The following is a 5,776-nucleotide window of genomic DNA, read 5'->3' as shown; positions in this document are numbered from 1 at the left end:
TTCCATCCAGACACTTGACTGACTCACAACTGCCATCTAGAGCAGAGAAGAAGTCCCTCGAGCCCTCCTTCCGGCAAACCTGCAAGAAAGCACCACTCCCTGCTCAATACACAGTGTTTCGGGGAATTCACCCCTCATGCAGTTGAGCTTGAGTAGGCTGACGAACGTTGTACTTAGCGACCAACATTCCTATAAACTTGTCGCCGAAGTCGCTACCACTGTAATTGTACATGCATATCATTATTTAGTGGCAGATTTAATCTTGCGACACTCCGGGCAGGTCCAGTTCTTGCGCTTTGGCTTACTCTTCAGCTGCAAACAAGCCATGTGGAACAAACGAATACTGCAATCGTTGTTGGAACATCGCAGTACCTCGCCAGCCTTCACAGACTTGCAGTAGCAAAACTCCGGAGGGCGTTCTTGATCCGCAGTAGATGTTGTACTGGCAGCACCAAGTGGTTCCGAGGCTGATGTAGCCGCTGAAGACGCATCGGCAGGAAGAGTGGAGAACGTCTTAGTGAACCATTTCCCAACAAGCTCTGGGAGAACAGCACACTGGAAGAATTTCTTGGCACCTGCTACCGCTTCACGGATGAAATCTGTGTCTGCACAGATACGCTCCACAAACAGCTGACCTTCATTCCACACAACAAAGTCACAGTACTGCACCTTACACACCAGCATCTGTAGCTGTACTTGGTAGTAGTACATGTGGTCTTGCTTAAGATGGAGTGCTCCGCCGGACTTTACTAGACAGAACTTCCCTGAATCGGCAGCATCATGCAGGCTACTGTCTCGGCACCCGTACGGGCACTTCACTTCCACCACGCCGTTGCCACAGCAGGAGCACTGCACAAGGGAGTCGGGAGTAGCGCCAAGATATGGATAGTCCGGATGAATTACAAAGCCACTGGGCAGTACTTCAACCTTCTGATGTGTTGCACTGGCATGTTCACTATAGTTGTCAATTGCCTTCTGCTCGTGATCACATCCCCATTGTGTGGCTTTGCTACGAAACTTGTGTGCCTCAGGGTAACACACAGAGCGGACTAAGGACGCAGAGGGCTGGCTAATATCCGTACGAACAGCAGACTTCAACTTTGAAGCTGTGATCCGGCCGGCGCGAAATTCAAACCAGGCCTTGGAATCTGCCTGGTTCCGCGTAGCCTGTTCCACAGCGCGTGCTTCCTCCTCTGAAACACAGACCGCTGGAAATACTGCCTCGCAACGAACGAGCAGGTCCCCAAAACTAGCATCCAGCATGTCTGGTTCGTACAATAAATCCAAAATGGGTGGATATCCCTCCGGCTTGGAAGGTACGTACCTATCGCAGAACTCGGGAACAAGGGAGAGCAATGACGGTTTACCGGCTTGACATAAATTTCCATATATTTCACCCAGCTCAGCACTGGAGGGTTGCTTAATATCAGCAGGGACCTTCTCCTCCGACCTACGGCGCTTGCTCCCATGCTGTTTAGTGTCGGGTGCAGTGAAGTTTATGTCACGAATCCTGGCATACTCCACCTCCTTCATTGAAGGAGTTGACCATTGGCACGGCAATGAAGTGCTTCCTGTGTTCTGAATCAGCTGCGTTCTAGAATACAGGCTGAACAACAGTGCAGCAACGTGAGAACAAGACTCACCAAGACCAGCCATGCAGGTGCAGTGTGCACAAATCACGCTACCGTCGTTTTGCGCAGCAATCCAGGGTTGCAGATGGGTGCCGGAAACTGACTGGGAATGGCGGACTTTGGCGATGACAAACTTGCTGTCACATGTGTCAGATTCGGACGCTGGAAACGCACGAACATCGCCGACCCAGCCACTGACAAGGTATTTGTAGCCTTCCAAGCTCTTGTAGGCCTTGAGCTGCTCCTTGGTGTAGGGGCTGGGCGCGTTGACCAAGAAATTGTAAATATCGGGATAGTCCACAAGTGGAAATTTATCTTCCTCTAAAAAAATACTTCTGGGCAGGTAAGGATCACTCGAGTCTGGTGAAACGCGCTCGAGCTTTTCACGGTACCGGCATTTGCTGGAGTCATCTAACTCGTCATACACTTTTGAAAACTTGGGAGAAGTCATGGCCACTGATTCAGCGTTCGTACAATAGTCCTTTGTAAAGAACAGAAGAGGAACGTAACAGCGATACAGGAAATTTCCTTCGTGAAATTATTCCAGGCACATGTACTTCTTTTGAACTTTTCATCTCTTTTGCCACCCCTGCGGAGCGCGGCCGCTTTGGCCGCCTACACGCCGCCTGCACGTGATCCTTTCGCATAACCTCTATAGCCGGTGCTATTGCTGTTGCACTGAACAATACATTAGCAGCGTAACTGCTTCTCAGCTGGCATTGTCGTTCGCTATTGCATTATAACCCGCGCTGATGTTTACTTCATGTTTTTAGCTAAGCTTACAATAGGAGGTGTTCGTAGCCGCTAGGGTCACTTCTCGTTTCTCCCTCTTCTTGTCCGGGGCAATAAACGTCCTTTAGGTTACGGTGACCTTGTTGTGTGAGTGGTTGGGCAGTAGCCGTATATTGCGGCTGAACGCTACTACTAGCGGGATACCCGGGTACGACACATGTGTAAATATGTATATATTGTGTATCACCAGTGTCTGATCCAAACTTTCTCAATTTGGCTCATGTCTATGAATACAGCAGGGAAATAAACTTTCAAACCAAAAAATAATAATTTTCCGACCGACCGGGCGTATTTTTTCGGGGGGGGGGGGGGTGCCGACCGGAAACACGAAATCTTTTTGTTTTGGCCATAATAATAATATCTTTATTAGGCCACCTAGAATTAATTCGTTGTTTCGGGTCACTTCACTCATCCGTACCAGGGTCGGTCGGTCGGGTTTATTTTTTATTTTATTTTATTTTGGTTTACGTCCATGTGCATACATGTACATCGAATAGTTTTTGTCCATCTAGCCAGTCGATCAAATCTGACTGTAGTGTAGACAATCCAGCGCAGTCATTGTCCCATCAGATCCAGGTCCCCTCCAGGACCAGGTCCAGATCTTGGCCTCGCTGGCAAACGAGTCTGACGAGCAGCTCTCATCTTGAAAACTTCTGTAAATAGCGACAAGGTGTCGGAGCTGATGCTGTTTCAGGACCGATTGCGGATCGGAGATAGAAGCCGACAACGACGGTTACGTCGTCACCAAGCGCTGCATCCTGTCATTTGGCTCGCCATGGCTGCTTCTGAGGTCGATATCTGGACTGTGTTTACCGCCATATTGCCAGGTGTGTCTTTACCACCATATTTATCAACCATAAGTACAGCTGCAGTGGTGTCTTCAATTTCATTCTCCCGAGTCAAGCTCCGTATGAAGACATCCAAGAAGAAGATTGCCTGATGAGTCCAGCGGGGACGAAACGTACGTCGCAATCGAGCTATGTCGTTGCTGTGTCATCACCTATGTGCCATGCGCTACTTGATGTACCAGCCTGATATGCCGGATACCGCCAGCCATGCATCGACCAGGCGCCAGGCGCGAACTGATGGTGGTGGTGGTGAGAAGGAGAGCTCTGAGCCAGAACTTTGCAGCCTAGAGAGCGTGTGTGGGCAGGCGTGTGTTTACTGCCATATTGCCAGGTGTGTCTTTACCACCATATTTATCAACCATAAGTACAGCTGCAGTGGTGTCTTCAATTTCATTCTCCTAGTTCTGTTACATAATCTTCCCCTAATCTGCTAGGTGGCATAGAACCGCGAAGCCATCTTTCCGGCTGCTATTTTCCACATCGCAATGTTGTGCCATTTCCATCACCATCATAATTCATAATACTGGGCAAGCCTGCCCGTCTGGTTCGCGATGTTAGAATATACCCCCCCCCCCCCCCCCCACACACACACACAATGGTTTCCTCTTTGCTTTGTCATACCACAACCATTCAATGCGGTGAACCCCTCGATAGGCGATTTGCCTTTGGGTCATCCTAATAAAGTTATTATATTATTATTAAACAAGCAAACACAACAGCATTCACCGCCGTCCGCACATCCGCATATACCTACGCAGTGCTGGTCCATTTCTAACACCGGTGCCACACCGACAATACGATTATGATTCAGAGAGAAAAGGACTTCAATGAAAAAAGCTATCAGTACATACGCGTACAGTGGAACGATAATAAACGAGAAACAGGAGATCAGTTGTAAGGAGGACGTACAATCACAAATGAAGGAGAAGGAACACGTGTAGTATCATGCTTCATGTCCATCCTATGCAGTAAATGAATGGCAAATCAGACGATAGGAGAGATGCATTGGAAATGGTAGGAAATGTCACCAGCACACTGGTCACTGACCTTGCTCATACTGTTGAACAGCTACATTGTACATTTACATGTACATGTACAATGTAGGACCAGCTGTGGCACAGTAAAGCGAGTTATTTCTTCAGCTGCACTGCTCACAGGTAGGTGTTGGCATATTCCTTAAAGGGGAAGTTAAGGCAAAAATTAAAATTTCACCAGTTGTAGTCTTCGGAGTGCTGAGTCGAATGGTCGTGGTCCCAGGAAGCTGAGACGCTCCCTTCCTACTTGAATCTCAATCGAACTCGCGCACTTCCACCGAAACTGGGTGACTGCGCCCTACTAGATGGGGATTTGTATGCAAAATATCACTAAAAGCGCCATTTCGTTCTTATAAAAGCACGGATGACCGCGATTGGCCCATATGTTGTAGTCTTTTGGACGCTGAGTCGACTGGTTTTGGTCCGAAAAGGCTGCGATGCAGCATTCCTCCTTTATTCCCAATCGAACATGGTTGAAGAAGCGGTCACGTGCTCCTGGGTGCCCAAATCACCTGGTCACCACGCCAGCAGGCGACAACTTTCACACCAAGGCTCAACTCGAGTTCAACTCGAGTGACAGGACTGCACCCAAAAAAGGTCAAAACAGGCTAGTAAGTTGTACCCTGCAGGCACGGTGACCAGGTGACTGGTGTACGCAGGAGCACGTGACCGCTTCTTCAACCATGTTCGATTGGGAATAAAGGAGGAACGCTGCATCGCAGCCTTTTCGGACCAAAACCAATCGACTCAGCGTCCAAAAGACTACAACATATGGGCCAATCGCGGTCATCCATGCTTTTATAAGAACGAAATGGCGCTTTTAGTGACATTTTGCATACAAATCCCCATCTAGTAGGGCGCAGTCACCCAGTTTCGGTGGAAGTACGCGAGTTCGATTGGGATTCAAGTAGGAAGGGAGCGTCTCAGCTTCCTCGGACCACGACCATTCGACTCAGCACCCCGAAGACTACAACTGGTGAAATTTTAATTTTTGCCTTAACTTCCCCTTTAAGAGCGTTGAAACAGTCCCCGGCCTACTTTTTATTTGCATTACACTTGTCATTCAACCAGGCGCGAAATTTCACTTCGTCCTGCCCGAGAACCAGAAACTGCCCGTATACCGTTTCGGCCGTGGCGAAGCCCTGCGCGGTGAGTTAGCCGCCGAGTGGACCCCCAATGCCAGGGACTTCCGCAACGGGTCTGCCACGCAATGAACGGGTGGTGAAACTTTCATGTTTTTTGCTTGTGGAGGGTGTGTTGGAAGCCATCTGCAAAACATATTCACAACAGAAGGATTGACAGCACATGTATTAGTTGCTGGTATAAATAATTGCCTAGTACAATGAAGCTGAAGGCTACTTACTCACCCTGGATATCGAAAATGTGTCTAGAAGAAGGATCGTTCTTTGGAATACAAGCACGGACTAGCGATTCTCTTCGTCGCTCTCAGGAAAATAACGACTGAGAATGT

General features: G+C 48.6%; 1 long non-coding RNA gene across 1 annotated transcript; it reads right to left on the bottom strand.

Annotated features, from left to right (window-relative positions):
• Positions 1-5,256: 5,256 nt before the first annotated feature.
• Positions 5,257-5,776, bottom strand: LOC135812137 (uncharacterized). Its single transcript, XR_010552760.1, has 2 exons — positions 5,673-5,776; positions 5,257-5,573 (listed from the first exon to the last, which is right to left on the bottom strand). It is a non-coding gene; the product is annotated as an uncharacterized LOC135812137 (long non-coding RNA).

The sequence above is a fragment of the Sycon ciliatum genome, chromosome 3, assembly GCF_964019385.1.
Source record: "Sycon ciliatum chromosome 3, ocSycCili1.1, whole genome shotgun sequence".
Lineage (NCBI taxonomy): Eukaryota > Metazoa > Porifera > Calcarea > Leucosolenida > Sycettidae > Sycon > Sycon ciliatum.
The sequence above is the reverse complement of the archived record's forward strand: the minus strand, read 5'-3'. Positions and strand labels throughout refer to the sequence as shown.